Source organism: Pavona decussata, unplaced genomic scaffold (assembly GCF_977016875.1).
Source record: "Pavona decussata unplaced genomic scaffold, jaPavDecu1.1 SCAFFOLD_217, whole genome shotgun sequence".
NCBI lineage: Eukaryota > Metazoa > Cnidaria > Anthozoa > Scleractinia > Agariciidae > Pavona > Pavona decussata.
The window spans coordinates 1,871,019-1,892,278 of NW_028145622.1; the positions used below are offsets into that span (position 1 = coordinate 1,871,019).

The 21,260-nt window shown below is 33.7% G+C and overlaps 2 protein-coding genes across 45 annotated transcripts in view; one reads left to right on the top strand and one right to left on the bottom strand.

Moving 5' to 3' along the window:
* LOC146459758 (cubilin-like) overlaps window positions 1–21,260 on the top strand; it is a 407,624-nt gene that overhangs the window by 246,824 nt on the left and 139,540 nt on the right. The gene's annotated exons all lie outside the window — the stretch shown is intronic.
* Window positions 1–21,260, bottom strand: part of LOC146459763 (oxidation resistance protein 1-like) — a 354,795-nt gene that overhangs the window by 139,464 nt on the left and 194,071 nt on the right. The gene's annotated exons all lie outside the window — the stretch shown is intronic.

Genomic DNA, 21,260 nt, shown 5'->3' on the forward strand with positions numbered 1-21,260 from the left:
GATCGAGAAAAATTGTAGAGCACTTTCAAAAAGTAACAACCTCACAAAAACACCAAACTATTAATAACGCTGTTTTGTACTGAACACAAAGATTGCTGTTAAGAATTGTAATGGTTACTGCAAAAACGACTGCTGACCTTTCTGTTTATGAACTGGCAAATTACAGTTCAGCAAAAACGTTTGATATATTTTTCGCTAGACTTTTGGATATTCCCGTATTCTAGGTTTTAGACATTACAAACAGTGCATGTATTTCCTAAGATTGGTTCTCGCAACCGTTAAAATAGATCTCGTCTCGTCTTGTAGAGACAGAGAAAACCAGCTGAGAAAATCTGAGCTCGTACTGAAGTGTCTCGAGAAATTTTAGCTTTCTGTCAGACAAAAAAAAGACAGAGTACAAAGCAATTATTCTCAAAAGCATCAGAGCCGCTTGGAAGACCGTTTAGTCTCATAAACGATCCAAACCACCGAAGAAAGATCGTGAAATAACTTGGATAGTAAACAAAAAAAAAAAAACCGAGAAAATTCGTTGAAAAGCTTTTCCAGTCTGTTCAGCTCGGCCCGGCTGACACAACAAATCCTTTGCAGCTTCAAAATACTGTTTGGTTTAAGCTTTTGAGGCTAGAAAATTGTGGGCAATTTTGACGGAGCGATTGGCGCACTAGACGGGTACTCAATTTCTTAATTTGATGCAAAACGCTCTCGATTTCATTCAAACTTGAACAAAGCTGCCACTTTCATTCATGCCGGTCAGCGCGCGGGAAAATGTTACAAGTTTCTTTTTTTGACAAATAAAGATCGCCTCTAGCGTTTTTGTTATAAACCTGTGCTTTGTTATCAATGTGTTGAATAATAAACAATTATCCTGCTCAATCTTGCAGAATATCGCCTGATTTTAGCCAACTCGGCCTACGGCCTCGTCGGCTAAGTATCAGGGGATATTCCGCGCGATCTCGCGGGATAATTGTTATTATTAAATTCTCAGCCTCGGATATTGCATTTCTAGCGTTCTTAGTAGTATGGGAAATGAGGTTACTAGCGCTTTTTCCCAAAATATGGTTCATTTTTTTTTTTTGCGCTGATATTTTTTAAAAAAAATAGAATCAATTATTTTTCCAAGTCGAAATTTCCTCAAGGCATTTTCAAAATAAATTTTTTGGAATTCTATATATAAATAATAGCAAAAGTGCGTTTAAAAAATTGCGCTAAAATTTAAGAGCTAATTCAAAACCAAAAAATGATCATAACAAGCTCACGAAATAGCATCATCATATGGTTCAGGAGTCATAGGGCTCACGCCATAGCGACGATGGTGACATTATTGTTATTATTATCATATGGCTCAGGCGAAGCCTGGAGTTTAGCTTCTCGGCAGCGCAGCGCGAAGCGCGAGCAGGGGATGGAGAAGCGTTAAAAACTCCCCGAGGTTACGGTAGGAGGAGGAGCGAAGCGACGATGGACCGAGGGAGTTAATTGCACAAATAATTTTCCACGATATGGTTAAGGCGAAGAAGAAAACTGGTTTAAACCGGTTAAATAAAACTGGATCAGCAAAAATTTCAAAAGACTTTAAGAAAAAATGAGTTTATATAGTATGGAAAATTTATCAAGTAATATATATATTATGGATGAATTATCAAAATCTGAATTATTACAAATAATTGCTAAGCAAAGTGAGAATGTTGCTGCATTAACAAAACAAGTGAAGGAATTAATGGAAAGAAACAAACCAATTCCAGCTCCGAGAGCAAAAAAAATTATGGAGCGACCTTTTCCAGCACCACGTAAAAATGTCAAGAAAATTATTAAAGAATATGAGGAAATTATTATTAAACTAATTCCACCACCCCGAACTATAATAAAGCAAGTGAATAAAGCTTTGAAAGGTTTTACTGAATCATATGAGGTTAATATAATCGATGAAAAAGATCCATTAGTTCAATTACAAAAAACAAGAAAAAAACAAGGATTTTATATCAAAAACATATTAGAATCCATGAAAGGTCTAAAGTTTATTGAAACTCTAAAAGTGGCGTTTGTAAAAATGGTAGGTGATGTATTAATATCCAAGGAAGCCTATTTTAACAGCAAGGCTCAAAGGATCATAAACCAAACAGAAATTGCTGAAGCACTAAAATTGACTGCAGGAGAAATATGGAATAGGATAGCACAATGGATATCAGAGGGTTCAGGATGGACAAGAAAAGAAATCGGCAATCATTATTTGAATATTGTAAAATATGAACCAACAAAGGGTTCATCATATCTGAAACTACCAATTGAATTACAAAACCTTAGGAAAGGATTAATCAATCTGCAGAATAAAGACAATGAATGTTTTAGATGGTGTCATGTGAGGCATCTTTGTCCAATGGATAAAGACCCACAGCGCATTAAAAAATCTGACCGAAAATATGTTAGTGAATTGAATTATGATGGAGTTGTATTTCCAGTTTCCATCAAGCAGATAAATAAAATGGAATTACAAAATAAAATCAATATCAATGTTTTCGGTTATGAGAATAAGCAACCATATCCATTATTTGTCTCAAAAGAAAAGTTTGAAGATCATATGGAATTATTGCTTATATCTGAAAATGAGAATAAACATTTTGTGTACATCAAAGATTTTAATAGATTTATGTTTAACCAAACCAAGCATAAAAATAAGAAACATTTTTGCATGCATTGTTTGCAATGTTTTAGCACAAAAGATGTGCTTGATGTCCACAAAAAAAACTGTATTGTAATAAATGGTAAACAAGCTATTAAAATGCCAAGTAAAGATAATAACATTTTAAAATACAACCAATACCACAAGCAATTACCAGCTCCATTCGTAATATATGCTGACTTTGAAGCCTTAACAGAGAAGATACATGGTTGCCAACAGAATAATGATAAATCTTTTACAGATGCTTATCAAAAGCATACAGATTGTGGATATGGGTATAAAGTTGTTTGTTGTTATGATGATAAGTATACCAAGGATGTTCAATATTATCGAGGTGAAAATGCTGTTTACAAATTTTTGGAAAAAATGTTAGAAGAAGTACGTTACTGCAAAAACATTGTCAAATACAAATTCAACAAGCCGTTAAAAATGACCAATGCTGATGAAGAAGAATTTCAAAAAGCTGATAAGTGTCTTATTTGTGGTATATCGTATAATGACAAAGATATAAGAGTCAGAGACCATTGTCATATTACTGGATTGTTTAGAGGTTCAGCACATCAAGATTGTAATTTGTTGTTTAAACTAACTGACAGGATACCAGTGGTGTTTCATAATTTGAGAGGATACGATGGTCATTTCATAATGCAGCAGATTGGTGAAATTGTTAAAAAAAATACATATTTGAATAAAAAAGGTGAGGAGTGTCAAATGAATGTCAATGCCATTCCAAATAACATGGAAAAATATATGGCTGTTATGTTGGGAAATAGTTTGGTATTTATTAACAGTTTTCAATTTATGAATTCCAGTCTTGAAAAATTAGTCGATGACATAGCAAAATGCGGAAAATGTGATACATGTAAACCAAGTAAGTGTATAAATAAAAGTATAAATAGTAAGGGGCATATAATACAACATAAAACAAGTTTACCATGTAAAGAGTGTAAAAACTGTAAAAATGTTGGTAAAGCCTGCTTAAATCCAATTTTTGATAATCTCAAGTATACATCAAAAATTTTCAAAAAGGAAAAGCAGCTCAATTTGATGACTGAAAAAGGTGTTTATCCATATGACTACATGGATGAATTCGACAAATTCAAAAAAACAGAATTACCTGACAAAAATGAATTTTACAGCTTGCTGAATGATGCTCATATATCTGATGAACAATATAAAAAAAAGTTTGGGATGTGTTTAAGATAGAGAATATGGGTCAGTACCATGATTTATATTTGCAATCTGATATCTTATTACTGACGGATGTATTTGAGAATTTCAGAAAAACGTGTTTGGAATATTATAAGTTAGATCCATGTCATTATTTCACAAGTCCAGGTTTGAGTTGGGATGCTATGTTAAAAATGACTGGTATAAAATTAGAACTTATGACTGATATTGATATGTTCCAATTTATTGAAAAAGGTTTAAGAGGTGGCACCAGTTACATTGCTAATCGATATGGAAAAGCAAATAATCCCTACATGAAAGAGTATGATGAAAAAGAACCATCTTCTTATATCATGTATCTTGATGCAAATAATTTATATGGTTGGGCTATGTCACAATATCTTCCAACAGGTGGTTTTAAATGGATGTCTCAAAATAAAATCGATGAACTTGACTTAGCTAAGTATGATTCCTCATCAAAAAAGGGATTAATATTGGAAGTTGATTTAGATTATCCTACCTCACTACATGATCTTCATAATGATTTTCCATTAGCACCAGAACGAGTTTGTGTAAGAGAGGATATGTTGTCGAATTATTGCAGGTTGATAAAAGAAAAGTATAATATTTCAATTCGTCAGGTTCATAAATTAATTCCAACGTTGTCTGAAAAACGGAACTATGTATTACATTATAGAAATTTGCATTTATATCTTGATCTAGGTTTGAAAATAACCAAGGTTCATAGAGTACTTGAATTTGATCAATCTCCATGGTTGAAACAATACATAGATTTCAACACTCTTAAAAGAACTAATGCCAAAAATAGTGTTGAAAAAGATTTCTTCAAACTCATGAATAATAGTGTATTTGGAAAAACCATGGAAAACCTCAGAAAAAGAGTTGATGTAAGGTTAGTCACTAATGAAAAGAAACTTGTTCAATTAAAACCAACCTTTGTATCCAGTAAAATTTTCAATGAGAATCTTGTGGCTATTCATTAGATCAAAGAGACATTAACCCTAAATAGACCAGCATATGTTGGGATGTGTATTCTAGATATAAGTAAAACACTAATATATGATTTTCATTATAACTACATCAAATCCAAATACGGAAACAGAGCAAAATTATTATTTACAGACACTGATTCTCTAACGTATGAAATAAGAGCGAATGATGTTTACAAAGATTTTTGGTCTGATAAAGATAAATTTGATAACAGTGATTATCCAGCGGATAGTCCGTTTTATCATGCTATTTATAAAAAGGTAAGAGGTAAGTTTAAAGATGAAGCGGCTGGCAAACCAATAACTGAATTCATTGGTTTACGTAGTAAAATGTATTCATACACCAAAGATGATGGCACCAACAATAAAACTGCAAAAGGTATTGCGAAAAATGTGATTAAAAAAGTCATCAAACATGAGGATTACAAAAATATATTGTTCAACAACAAGCAAATGTATCATAACATGAAAATGATTAGAAATGATTTGCATATCCTCAAGAGTTTTTAACTAAACAAAGTTTCATTATCATGTTTTGATGACAAAAGATACATTCACAATGATGGCATAAATAGTTATGCATATGGGCACAGGCTGATAGCAAAAGCTATCAAAGCCTGTGGTTAATAAAATCAAGTAAACTAAATTTTATTCACTACCGAATAAAAGAAGCGGGAGATTGAATCACCAGTATATGCTGGATTAATTTTCAAAGAATCAATAACGTATTCAATTAATAATTCAATTTTTCGATTTTTCAAAGGTTGTAAACATTCACATATTTTAATCAATGTTGAGAAAAAGCCATTTTCTCCACGTATGACTTTTTCTTTCAAATGTTTTAAACGATGTTCAGTGATATATCCGATAATAGTTCCATCATTTTGATAATCATAATATCTCAACATATCATCAAATAATTCTGAATGAAATTGGCGATTATATTTATAAAATTTGTATAATATTTCGATGTAACAATCACTAATTTCAGTTAACATGTATAATAATAATGTAGATTTCATTTTTTATAAGGTTTCCAGTTACATGGTTTAAAGAAATGTCACTATGATAAATAAAATATGATAGAAATTTCTAATAAAAAACGTGATTATTCGTTTGTGGCAAAATTTGTAAAAGCCATCAATTGTAGTAATAATGAGGTGACATACTTTAATAGTATGTATGCTATTCAACAATATCTTGGTATTAATGCAGGGATAGTGAAAATGGTTTGCGAAGGTATTAACCGCTGCAAAACTGGAATTTCCAAAAAGAATGGTATTTCTTACAAATTTGAATATGTGAAAAAAGAAGATATGCCGGATGATTATATCAAATCATCAAGAACAGGAGAAAAAAGAATGAGATTATTAACCGATGAAGAAAAATGGTCCAAAAGAACATATACCTGTGAATGTGGTCAAACAATGAAAAATCAATATAAAAATCATCATAGAAAAAAATGTGGAGAAAGAAATTAGCTATTTTTTAAAGATTATTCGAAGAACATTTTATTGCAGTTATTAAATTTCAAAAGATGGTGATAATTCATTTTATCCTCATCTTCATCAGATGAATCATCAGATGAATCATCAGACGAATCAATGGAAGAATCAGAAGACTCATTTGAAATGTATTTTTTGTCAGAAAACATAAGAGCTTCAGGATAATCATCAATTTCATCATCGTAAAGTCTACTTTTGGTTGCTGTTATTTTTTCGTAAATTTTCTTATAGTCAAGGCAGCTACTATTTTTAATAATGTATAATAATTTATTTTTCCAATAAGGATCATAAAAATTTTTTCATTTGATGGCCAGTCAACAAAAGCATTTAATTCATCAAAATCTTCAATGATAGACGTCCAGGGATACACATCATCATGAGAATATGCCAGTTCATTGAACAGTTTTTTTTTCCAATCTATATTATTCATTTATGATATATGATATATTAATTTCTGTTTAAACCATTAAAGACTTCAACGGTATCCAAGAATTAAAGTCATCACTATATCCTTTCCATTTCACTAAAGCTTGTTTTTTCTTGTGATCTTTCCGGATGACTTTGTCTATTCTAAATACCTCTTGTTTTGCTTTCAACAATTCAGCTTCATAAAAGCTGCCTTGTATCTCTTCATTATTGAGATCTTTCAGTTTGTAAGTTATCGGATTGGTGTATTGGATTTTATCGATAATGAACACTTCTTCAGTCCAATTTGGTGTATAACCTTTATCAAATAGCTTTCTTTTATACTTTGATATCCTGACCTTGTCACCTACTTTAAACTTAGGCAATTCTGGTTGCTTCATATCACCATATAGGTTGAAGTAAACAGTTCCTTTATTTTTCTTTTTTCTGGCTTCTGTTGGTGTCATTTTGATTGAACTGTGTTTAGACATATTATACTGTTTCAACAACATGGGTAATATATCCAGATACATTGTATTGCCTTGGGCAGTGAACTGCTTCCACATCTTGGTTTTGATTGTTCTATTCCATCTTTCCGCCACTGATGATTTTTCTTCATTTTCTGTTGAGTATAGTTTTATGTTGTGTTTATGGAGTAAGTCTTTCATATGTTTGTTGTAGAACTCTGAGCCTTTGTCAGTCCATAGATACTCTGGTTTATCCCCTTCTTTGAAAATCTGTTGGAATGCTTTGGTTACAGTTTCACCTTTCTTATCTTTTAACGGAACAATCCAGCCGTATTTACTGAAGATATCTATAACCATGAGAAGATACTTATAACCTTTGTTCCATTTACTCAACTGTTGCATTTCAACAAGATCAGCAGCCCATATTTCAACAACATGATTAACAATAACACGCCGTCGAGTAAAGTTACGCTTTATGGGTTTATGCAGTTCATCAGCTAATGTTTCTTGCCAGTTTTTTACTTGACGGCTTTTGGCGTTTTTTGAAGCTCCAAGTCCAATCTTTTTCTTTGTGGCTATTGCAGCTTGAGCTAAGCTTGTACCCCAAGGTCTTTCACGATAAGGTATCTCAGATATTCTTTGAAGCAATATATCATCAGCTGCATGTTTATCGGATAATGATTGAGCATTACTATAATCTATATCATGTTGTTGACAAATAGCATCTAGCTTATTTATCGGTTCTCGATACTTGGGGTCATCTGATGCCAATCTCTCTTCTAATTTTGTGCCAGGTCCACAATAATTGTATTTTTCCCCTTAGGAGTTCTCATATGTAATTCTCCAAGTTTGGATAGTTGTTTTTGAAGATCGAAACCGCCTGAACCTCTTGGTTCATGCGCTTTGGACTTCAAGTGGAAACCACTCCGATCGAGATCCTTTCTGTCAGTGACATATTTTTTATTAGGACGTACTTTAGTAGATAATTGATCAAGCATTTCAGAACCTGTCTTCTTTATAAAAGGAGTAGCTTTTTCTAAAGCATAATCAAGAGCCTTCTTTTGTAGCTTAGGATTTCTCAATGCTTCAGATCCGTAATATCTACTCATTTCTACAGCCTTTTTACCCAACCATGGGATACCATGTTGAATTAACATATCAGTACCAGTTGATGCTAAAGTATCCATTATGACCGCCCCTTTGTGCGGGCTGCTCCGTTTCCCTGATTTTGTTTAACGAATTTGTTTTTTTTTTTTTATTCCACATTCTGCACAAGTACAAAAAAACATTAATCTATTATTTTTTGTTTGGAAATAACCAGAAGGTTCAACACATTCAGTTTGTTTTTTCTGTTTAACACAATACGATTTTACCATTTATACATATATATTACACAATATTTTTGAAATAATTTATTATGAATTCATGATTATCACTATCAGTAGTATTCAAATGTAAATTGGTATTATGAATTGTTTCTAGAATCGATTTTCCTTTTTGTCTTTCAAGCAGATAATAGAGACACCAATATCCACATAATACAGAATCTCGATCTTGAATTTCATCTGATGAATATATCAAAGGTTTACCACTTGTTGCAAGATATTTTGCCACTTCTTTTGGCATTTGTAATCCGAAGCTGTCAAAATATTCAGCATATTTGTTTCCATTTCGATATGCAACCCAATGTGTGCCTGATCCGATATAATCATCAAGATTTATGATCCCCACTTCATTGTTTCTGATGGACATGGGTAATTTATCTTTACTGAAAACTCCTCTGAAATATTTGATACCAAGCTGTTTAACCCAATTATTAAGATCAAAATTGCTAAGCGGAGTATTAATAAATTCTACAATATGTCCACTGCCTGAAGGCTGTGCAGATCTTACAAGATATCCCCGATTAGTGGAATGTTTTTGAAAGGACTGTTTTTTCCCAGTAGTAACCCTTTTCCTTTTTAGGAGGTTTTTTTTTTTTACTCCCATACCAATGGGTTGTTTCCAAGTACCATAAAATGGAGGTGGTCTATAATCAGCCGGAAGAACCAAACCACCATTGGTATTTTTTGGAACATAAACTGGTACAGACCGTCTTGATCTCTCTCTGTCCACTTGCAACCCTTTTCCAGTCAATGCATTCAACAATAAAGGAACGCCAATTGAAGCCAATAATGTACCCAATAAACCACCTGATTGACTTTTTGTGGGTTTAATAACAATCTGTCCACCAGTATGAATTGCATTAACGATTTGTTTCTTTTGTTCATTTGTCAACCAATCTTTATACTTTATCAATTGATCAACTTTATTTTGTGGAATTAAGAACCCACCAACCTGTCCTTTTCCGAATATCTTATCAACACCAAGACTGGCAAGACCAGATAATGCTCCAGTAGCCAGTGGACCAGCAGCTATTGAAGCTAGACTTGTTACAGCTGGAAGTGCCCTCGCACCAAGACTGAATAATGATGACCATAGGCTCCCTCCCATTTTGACTGCTTTTCGTATCTGTGCTTTTGATATTTTAATGTCAGAACCAGTACCATTTGCCATTGATTTTCGTAATCTATTTATTTGGGTTTTGGTTAACATAAGTTGGTCAGACCCATTTAGTTCATCATGTGATAATCTGATTGTTATTGCTGAATTATTTCTCAATGCTTTTGCTAATTTTTGTTTTTGTCCTTGAGACAATTTTACACCATGTGAATGATAGCTTGTCATATCTTATATATGATATGTGTAGATAAAATTATATTTATCTGAATAAAAGCTTGCCGTCTTTCTGTACAAGTTCAGCATCTTGTTCGTATAAAGTGAGGGCATAAATTGAATAAGCATGACCTGCGGCTGCTGCACCTGATAGTTCATAATGGAAAGTCAATTTGGTTGTCCCATCTCTGATATCCATCTTTTGTTTTGTTAGGTCAAAGTACAAAAACCCGAATAATGATTTAAAATTAGATGTGTTTAAAAGTGTCCCCTGACTGTATTCATTGTTAGCATGAACGTACTTCAGCACATCTCGGTAAACACGTGTAATATCATTTCTGGGTGTATAATGAACATCTGGATATTCATTACCATTTCCCACAACAAGATGGGCATTAGTAACGACTCTATTATTATTCGATATATTACTGAATTACAAAATTGAGGGTTGTTTTTTACTCAATAACTGAACTATCTTATCTCCGGCTCTATTCCCAATATGCTGTCCAGTTTTTGTAACAGCCTTTGTAGCTGCTGTTTTAACTCCTTTTTTAGCTAATTCTTTGGTTGTTTTTCCGAATAATTTTGATGCAATTGATGTAAATATATTCCCACCAACAATTGATTCATCGTAAATATTCTTTCTAACATAACGACCCATTTCTGGGTCAAATCTTCTTTTGAATTCACTTTGTCTCATTATACAATTTCATTACACAAAACTTGAACGTAGAATTAAACTCATAAACCAATCTATATTATTTAAATCAATGGGTCTGTTTAATGCATCCGTTACCTTTATTCTCATCTCGGATATGATATTTTTTGACACTGGACTGAATAAAGCTCTTTTCGGTTCAAAAGTAAATGGGTATGATCTTCTTAAATTATCTGTTGGGATCATTATCAGTGTATTTGTTAATACTCCATCACTAATACTGTCAGTTATAAGATCACAATTTATGTTTATGACATCAATACTATTGGTTATATTTGGAAGTTTGCTGCTATATTCAGTCTGTGTTATTATTTTAGGCTCGAAACCGATCAGATCACCAAATTTTGAATTGGATATATCTAATCTCCATTTGTTTCCAAGTTCGACAACGACAAGATAACTTGATAAAACAAAATACAGTTTGACAGCTACACCATTAGCTGGTTGATCATCGTTTTGTTTAATGGCTTGTGTAATATAATTATTGAGATCATCATAACTGTACATACCATCAACAAATGTGATTGTTTCCCAATTGGCTCCACTACCTTTGGAGTATTTGATTTTATTATTGTTGTTTTTATTATTGATATTATGCCATGAATAAGTCATTGACACACGATTAACTGCTAGGTCATGTTTCATATTTATGTCAAGATGAAGCGGTGGATTAAACTTAATTGAAAAGTCTTCAGGCCGACTCCTACCTATTTTTTGACGATTAACGGATGATATCTTTATTTCTCGTTCTTGCATATATATATCATTATAATACATAATTATTCAACAGCTCAATGAGTTGTTTATTGGAAATCGTACCTAGTTGATTCAATTTATGGGCAATCTGTGAATATTCATTTTTAACGGAGTTATTCCCTGCTAGTATACTTCCGCCGAGAAGTTCCATTCTGTCAAGTAGGTCATTTATATTAATGAAATAGACAACTCCTGATCCTATTTTTTTTTTAACTTATTACTGGTTTTATGGATTGGAATTTCACTCAGTTGGTTTAATTCATTGAAAACCATTTTGGCTATATCGCTGTATTTCTTTTTCGAATTGAATCTCTTTGTGAGGAGATCAATGGTGTCAAAATCAACCTTCTTATCAAGCACTTTTTGATCGTCTTTTGTTGCAACAAGTCTCAACTGTCCCATCAATTTGGGGATATCAATCATGAGGCCGCCATACTGGCCATATTGATTTATCTTATACGCATTCCGCTTTGGTTGTGTATGCAAGCCTTTTCCCTTAAGGGTTTTGAGGCCTTCAGGGATTACTGCAATCCGTTCTCTGTATTTTTGCACCACTTTGATTTCTTTGGTCAACATATCGATTTTGTCTTTATTATTGGTTTTACCTTGACCTTTTGATAAAGTACCTTTTTTTCTACCAAGTTCCTGTATTACTTTGCCGACGTTTTCATCATAATCCTTGAAATTAACCGAACCATCCTTAACACGCTGGAATACTGAACTAGGTGGAATTAATTTATATTTCATCATTGTCTCAATTTCATCATCATCGAATCCCTTGTCTAGATTTGATTCATAATTAGACATCATCATTGCTGGTTTGTAACCAATCGGCAGTTTTGGTGCTTGTTGCGGTCGTTGTGGTTGTGGTTGCTCAGGCTGAATTGCTAACATCTCAATGTTCTCCAGTCCTGATGTTATAGCTTTTTGGTTTTCCTGCAGCTGCTTGATCAATTTGTCTTGTTTGTCATCAATTGTTTGTTTTGTCTCTTCCTGAGCTTTAATTATTGGTTTGAACGTTTCTGATAAACCCTGTTGTAAATCTTGTTTATTATGCTTGTATTCCTTCAACGTGTCTCTTACCTCTTTAGTTAAAATTCCAGCCTTTTTTCTTTATAAAGATAACTGAATTAGTGTTTCCGAAGCAGATTTTAAATATTTAACTTTCTCCGTTTGGAATGACTGTCCTTAAGGTTTTAAATTAGAGAAATTAACGATCAAAGGTTGAATTGTGGACTAAAAAATGACCTTTGCCCTGATAATTTATTTCTGGAGAACAATGGACAATCATTCCAAACGTGAAGCGATGGAGATATTTAATCTTTATTAGAAACGCGTTTTTGTTTGATGTTATCTCTTAAAACCGTCGCCTACCTGTCAAATCTTTGCTATAGCACTACTTATTATGCTTAGAAATTTTCAGAATGATGAGATCTTTTTATCTTCCAAATTTCAGTTCAGTGCCATTGAATTTGTTAAAGTTATCTAGAATAAACCATTTTTCCTCTTAAAAGCCCTTGACCCAGGCCTTAAACTGCTTGAGTACTACGGCACTATTAGTAGTTCAAGAGTTTTCACAATAAATGGATTACCTTTCACAAGATCAGATGCAATTTTCATTAAAAAAATCAAAATTGTTACCCATGGATCAAGAACCGGTGATGATCGTCTTTTTATTTTCACCGTAAGGAATAATTTAACATGTATGACACGTCATAATTTCACATATGATCCCAGTAAAACAGTAATAATCAACATTGATACTTTATACACCAACATCGAAAAAATAGAACTTCAAAATGGAAATAACATGAAGTTTGAGATAATATTTAGCATCCACGATTCAAATTAGTATGTTCTAATAATATAATGCCATTCGTTCAAGACGAAAATGAAAACCATATCCTAGATGAAAACGGAAACAAGATTGAATATACTGTCGTTTACGAAGAAATAGATCCTCACTACAAACAAAGAGAACCAATTCACGTCAATGATGATGGTCACCTTGACACAGAAGACCGTCATCTGATTATCAAAGATGGAACACAACCAAAACATGCAATATCTCTCAGTCAACTCCAGAGCTACACAGAGAACACCATCAAACCACTGATTAACAATAGTATAAGACAATCTTTGGTGCAATTGGATTCTGACATCAAAGGACTATTGGAGAATATGATGCGTGCTAAAATAAAACCGTTAATAATCAGCACGATTAATGAAGCTCTTAAAAAATCATAAAATTTTGTATGGACAATAATTATAAAAGACTATGATTGATGTAACAGAGTTCAACCACGTCAGCAACACATTATCATCTGACCAAATCGATGAATTGAAATCTTATTACAAAACATATCACAAAAAAATGTGGATTTACAAAAAAGCTTATAAATCCTATAGAAAATGGAAATTAATCGGTAACATCAGTTCTGCAATTATTGCTGCTGGTTTTTTTTTTTTTTTTTTCAGTAGTATACCCACTTCAGGTATATCTCTTGTTGCGGCTACTGCTGTTTCACTTTTCATTCAAATATATTTGAAGCATAAAAATGTCGATATTAAAACATATCAATGTCATTACGCCTACCAAAGATACGGGCACTTGTTAATATCCATAAAAGAAATCCTTAGAAGTGGTGAATTCGATGATGATCTCCTGAAAAAACTACAACATGCTGATGATTATATTTTAGACAACACACCGATTGTCGATAAACAAGCAAAAATGTATGATAAGTTATTTTACTAACCTATTTCACCACCAATCGAATCCAATATCTGGTTCCAATATTCTTTATAGCTTGTTAAGGTTCTTTTAGACTTTATACGGACAAGCGGACTGTGTTCTAATCCCATGGCGCTTAAAATTTGTTCTAATAAAAATTTTATACTGATAATACGTTTCCTTTTCCCATTAATATGGGGAAGGATTTTATTTATTTCGGCGAAAATACGATGTATTTTTACCCTCTGTTGATAATTAACACATATCATTGATGCTGCCAATAAATCATCGATTATATTTTCAAGATGATATTTCGATTGAAAACGCTCTTTTTACGAAAGCGATAAAGATTCTCTCGGAAATTAACATATTCGTTTACTACTTTATAGCCAGCAACTTGCCCGCAATTTTTACAAACTGAATAACCTCTTTCAAGAATTATATGAGCATTATCACAACATTGTTCGCGTTCGTTTGACTTACGATTTTCAAACTGCTCATGACAGAAAGGACAAGACTCTCCAAAATCCTTGAAACCTTTATGAATTTCTGCTGAACATAAATCACAATTCATTCTACTATACAATATATCATTGTACACAATATTGTTTAAAGCGTAATAATAAAAAAAGAAGCCTTTATTATGCAAAATGCATAACCGTTTAAATATTAAACATTTTCAAACTCAAACTCATATTTTTTGCACAAACTCTCTCAGTAAACTTTATGAGTTAACTTTATCAGCAAAGTTTACTTGTTTGATTGTGATTGGTCGAGAGAATCATACGACAGTCTCATGACCTTGAACACAATAGGCTAATTTTAGACGCGAGCGGGAAAGTCCCACTGCATTTCATCATTTCCAAGAAAGTGAAACAGTGTTTGGATAATGGTGTGACTGCGTTTCTTACGCGTAAGAAAAAAAGTAACGACGAAGAGACAAGCTATCGACAGCAAAGAATAAATTTTCCAAAAAGTCTTAAAGAGATATCACTATATAATATTATAGAGAAATGAAAAATAAATATATCATAAAATTTCCAATTAAAGCCGAAAAACACATGAAGAAGGTTATAAGCTGTTATCCAATGGAGGATATATGTCCATGCATTAAAGTAATAAATCAGGTAACCAAATGTTATAGTTGCAAAAAAAGAAGAACATATCGGCAATTTTATTATGATGGCAAAGTAACTTCTGTTTGTAGAATCTGTTTATACAGACGAGATTCAAAAACAATTAATCTGATATATTCAGGTAAGCCGGTTCGACTAGAAGAACGTTATATTTGTGATACTAATGTTTTTGTGATAACAAATTTTTATTTGGTTGTTTTCAGGCTATTTTATGGAAGCATTCTTATTCATGAAAATGGAAAACAAATTTCATATACATGTGATGGAGCAACTGAAAGTATGACTTTGACATATTTTGATGATTGGAAAAATCATCTACGATTCAAACGATTCCATTAAAAGCGGTGACTCCATCGTCGCTTCGCCTCACCCATATAAAATTGAATGAATGATTTTATTACTCTAACAACTTTAGTCTATTTTTTGCACTCTTGTTTTTTTAAAATATTAGTACTTTCTCTTTAATCCAAATTTTCTATGATTCGCCTGAACCATATGATGCTATTTCGTTACCAAATGATGATAATTTAATATAAACGCCATTTATTTAACCAGTTTTTTCCGGTTTTCTAATGGTTTAACAACTTTACCCTTAGATCTTATTATTATGTTTATGTAATGAACACCTTTCCATCCCAAACCTTTATAACGGCTCAAAACATAATTAAACATGGTATCCAAATCCAAACTTTTTTCAATTTTTTGTTTCAGATTATCAATGTCAGTTCGATAATATTTAGTTGCCCTATAATCATATCCATGAATATCAAAATGTATTCTATTCTTTTCCTCATGATAAAGACAAAATCTATGGTTAAAACAAAAATCACCATATTTTTTAACAATATCAAGCATAACATCATAAATTTCTTTCATATTTAATCCCTTCAAATGTTTATCCAAGCATCTAATTTTAATAGCCATTGCTAAAGAAGTTTCTTCCTCGCTAAAACGATTTTTATAACTTCCAATAATTGAAATTTTCTCCATATTATACATAAGCAGTTTCTCTTTAAGCCAAATTTTCTATGATTCGCCTTAACCATATCGTGGAAAATTATTTGTGCAATTAACTCCCTCGGTCCATCGTCGCTTCGCTCCTCCTCCCACCGTAACCTCGGGGAGTTTTTAACGCTTCTCCATCCCCTGCTCGCGCTTCGCGCTGCGCTGCCGAGAAGCTAAACTCCAGGCTTCGCCTGAGCCATATGATAATAATAACAATAATGTCACCATCGTCGCTATGGCGTGAGCCCTATGACTCCTGAACCATATGATGATGCTATTTCGTGAGCTTGTTATGATCATTTTTTGGTTTCGAATTAGCTCTTAAATTTTAGCGCAATTTTTTAAACGCACTTTTGCCATTATTTATATATATAGAATTCCAAAAAATTTCTTTTGAAAATGCCTTGAGGAAATTTTGACTTGGAAAAATAATTGATTCTATTTTTTTAAAAAATATCAGCGCAAAAAAAAATGAACCATGTTTTGGGAAAAAGCGCTAGTAACCTCATTTCTCATACTACTGTTCTGATTGGTTCACTAAATCCCGGTTATCAGCTCATATACCGTAGTTTGACCTTATATGGAAAACGAATGCCCCAGGTGTCGCTAAGCTAATTTTTTTTTTTCGGCGGGAAGCAAAAGTTTCTTCGGAAAACGTAGAAAAAAAAAATACCAAACAATGCCGTCTCAATACAACGACAATAAAAGCCACAAAGTTTGGTATGACACTATTTAATGGTACGTATCTCTGAAGTTTCCTTTAAAATCAGAAAAAATTGCACGATTTTACGATTTAGATCACATAAACTTAACAACAACAATAACAACCGGTTACCTTCAAAAATTTCAGGATGGCTTGCAAATCCTGGCGGTAAGAGGTTAAAACCGATCGAAGAAATTTCTCAAGAAGAGCTTAATGCCTGCCTTTATGTTTCTACGCATTTACGATGACTCCAGTTACAAACGTTCAGCTATGAAATCCGTACGAGCGGCGGCCATAATGTTCGTTTCCGTCGCTCGACACCACTAAGCAAAACATTTGCACAAACGTGCACAGCTCTTACGCTTCTTGATAAGCTTGAAGTTTAAAAACTTGCACTGAATGCTTGTCTCAGTGAGGTTGTACCTCGTACACTTGTACCCTCCTTAACTGTTTTAAAACGTCTGCGAGGAATTCAGTTCAGCGTAAAAAAAGCCGTCCTTGATCCCTTCCTTCGCTTGGCACCACACAGCAAAACATTTGCTTAAATGTGCACAACTATTACGCTTCTCGATGAGCTGGAACTTCAAAAGCACTTGAATGCTTGTCTCAGAAGGTGGTAACTCGTACATTTAAACGTTTCTTGAATTTGAGATGTCCGACTGTGTCCGATCTTCTTCGCTTTCGATTTTTCATTCAACCCTGTTTGCAAAGACCTGCGCGTGTCATGTGATCATTAAGTTTCCCGCGCTTTGGTCGCGGAAGTTGCCTCAATACCCGTTCGTTTTAATTTAAAAGAAATTTTTACTTAAAATAAAATTCAGTAAACTTCAACAGCAATACCCAAACGCGGAGAATTTAATAAAACAATTATTCCATTCGCGCTTGTTGGATATGAGATTGGTTATGGCCAACTCGGCGCTTCGCGCCTCGTTGGCTACTCACCATCTCATATCCAACGCGCGCTCATGGAATTGTTGTTAAATAACTCGATATACGTACAGCTAAAAGCATGAACCAATTATTTTATAACATAGTGAAAATAAAGTAAATGATTCCTGGAAAACAGGTTTTGTTCCTGATTAATTACAACATTTTCTGTACAAAATAAAAAGTGAAAGTGGTTTCTCGCATCGATTTAATCTAAACGTTTCATTCGGCCGTGCGTATGTTGAGAAATGTACCATGACGCCAATAGGAATTAGACTAGGATGTACGCACGCTATGTTATAATGTTAAATTTTAGTTTATCTCAGCCTCAACGTTCTTATAAAAAAAGGTTCTTATAAAACAAGAGTGTACACCTTTGTTTTAATTTATAAAATTAGGCGACTTATAAGAACTCTGAATTTGAATCAAGACAACGCGAAGACTTAAATGATACCGCTGTCGAGCCGACTGATCCACAACGGAAAATAGGTTAACCTGATTTTTTTTAAAGTGACGTGGTGATTTGCAACCAAACGAAAGCAGCTGTAAAAAAAGAACCATAGAAAACGTAACCAAAAAAAGAAGCAATTTAATTGATATGTAAATTACAGCCGCGTGCAATCCCAATTTCTCGAGCCCTTGATTTCCCGAAACTCCCGATAACTCGAACTATGCTTCACTGAAGCCCTGTAGGTCTACCCCGATTTTTCGAGCCATCAGTTATTCGAAACTCCCACAAACTGAAAAAAAAACTTGGCTCCCAAAAGTGCAATTGAACCAAGATAGCTACAGCGTATTTAAAAATCCCTCGCGTGAAAACAATACCTTAGCAATTTAGCCTTATTCGATTCCCAATTTTCGAAGTATTTACGTTTCCTTTTGAAGTTCGAGAAATCGGGATCCCACTGTACTCTTTGTTTGCTCTGCGTATCATCACAGACAACTGTACGTGATGACCCAAATAACGGCTACATTGGAAACTACTCCGCGAAGGGTAAGGATAAATTTTTTAAAAGTTTTTATTGTGTTTTATGATCATACCTTGAATACTGATTGCATTGCTAAGAATTGAAATCAAACGATCCTTTTAATGTTCGCCAACCTGAATTGCTGCGCCTCCTCACGTGAGCCAGCTTCACTCCAGTGTTAGTCAGCGATTGGCTCCTTACCAGTTATTTAAAAATCTTTACTGTTTTATCGACGTAGAACTTATTTGAAAAGGAAAACATTGCGAAATAACTTCACCTGATTGGTACGCTTCCTCGAACAAAAGATTACGCGGTAGAGACTGTTCATTCTTGAGCCATTATCGATCGAAGTGCAATCACCAATGTTAGTAGGCCGTTGTCCGATAGAAAGGATTAAAGGTAACTTATTTGCTTAACAGAATTGCTTTTAGTTGTACTGTAATGCATTTAAACTGCTGTTTCCTTTATTTCTGATGCTTTAAGGATCTGTCTGCGAGATAGATTGCTTCAACACTTGTTGCCCGAGTCTCTCATAATGGAGGCAAAACTTGAAGATCGACGAAATTAGGCAAGTTCAAGCATGGTTCGTATGTTACAGCTCCCTTGCTTTGTTAAAAAATCACCGGCTCACTTTATAAAAGATACGATTTCAATATGATGACCTATTTCGATTGTGTGATCAATCGGTTCAATAGTGATGTCATTATGGTCTTGCTATTGGCTTGATCCAAATTCAGTGATAAATAAAGAAAGTGTAATAGACCTGACGGTAATTTTTGTTTTTGTTTTAAAGTTTGTTAGTTTTTGCCAAAGTCATATCTAAAGTTGTACTAAAATTAAGCCTCCACAGAACACTCGCCTCCCACCAATGTGGCCCGGGTTCGATCCCCGGACTCGGCGACATATGTGGGTTGAGTTTGTTGTTGGTTCTCATCCTTGCTCCGAGAGGTTTTCTTCGGGTACTCCGGTTTTCCCTTCTCCTCAAAAACCAGTATTTCCGAATTCTAATTTGATCCGGATTATTGTGAAGCACTTTATCATGAGCCTTTGGCTTGAGAGATTGCGCAAGCTCTCTCCGTATTGTTGACATTAAATAAATTACATTACCTTACTTTACTCATTACTTTACCTTTTACTTTTCATTAAATTACAATGGTCCCTTCGGTTGAAGCAAAAATCTCTTCAAACTCGTAATACTTAAACGATCCGATCAAGCGGATTGCGGTATTGTCTATGTTGAAAGTCTTTGAACTCCGGTTTTTCCGTTCTCCTTAAAACCAGTATTATTATTATTATTATTATCATCATCATCATCATCATCATCATCATCATCATCATCATCATCATCATCATCATCATCATCATTATTATTATTATTATTATTATTATTAACATACAAGAAATGAGCGAAATCTATTTTTCAAGTCAGAACGGCCAGAACGTTCTTACCGAGACTTTTTCTTGAAACGTGCTAAGAAAATGCGATAGCTACAGTAATATGCATATTGCAAATTGAACGATTTTGATTTGAAACTCAAACGGGGTTTATCTGGGTAAAAACGTCGTGAATCCATAACACAAAATGAATACTGTGAATCGCATCACGAGCGATTCCGCTTCATAATCGAAGAGTAAAAAAAAACAGAGCCCACTGAAGTTGAGTTGAGACAAAGTCTCACTGTTGCTCAATCAATTTGAGTTCCTGTTTTGTCGATTCAGTGCGACGGCATGACTGCTCTTTTTTCGAAAGCGAAAAGAATGACAAGAAGATTCCGGAATGCGGATACAAATAGCTGCAGATGATTGAATCGACTCCTCGCCGCAATAGTATTGATATGACAATTAAGCAAAGAGCAAGTTTATCATCAAACGTGAAACCTTGTGTGAGTTATCATAATGATGACTGCACGAAAGTGAGTGCGAACAGCCTTCATCAAACCGAGGACAAAAGCCCCTGAAAAATGTTTCAGAGGCTTATCTGGTCTTCTCCCGCCCGTTTGTCTATTACAGAGAAAGGTTCAAGTCCCTATCGACATCACAGAACTCGCGTTCTTTGATCGTCGAACGCAATGACAAACACAAAACAATCATAACGTAACTGAATAGTTAAGCGATTCTTATTTTGTTTTGATGGAAATAAAAAAAAATAAATAAACCGGATATAGAAAACACCTCTTAAGCCTGAAAACTCCACGGACGTATTTAGAGATGGATCTAAGCTCTGAGGAATTGGGTGCAGAAAAGAGTCATCAAGGGCTGAGAAGGAGTCGAATATCTCACATAAAAATGTGTTCTAGAAACAAATGTGAACATATAACCAAACAAATGCACACAGAACGTGCATGAGTTCTTTGTTTAGATTGCGTT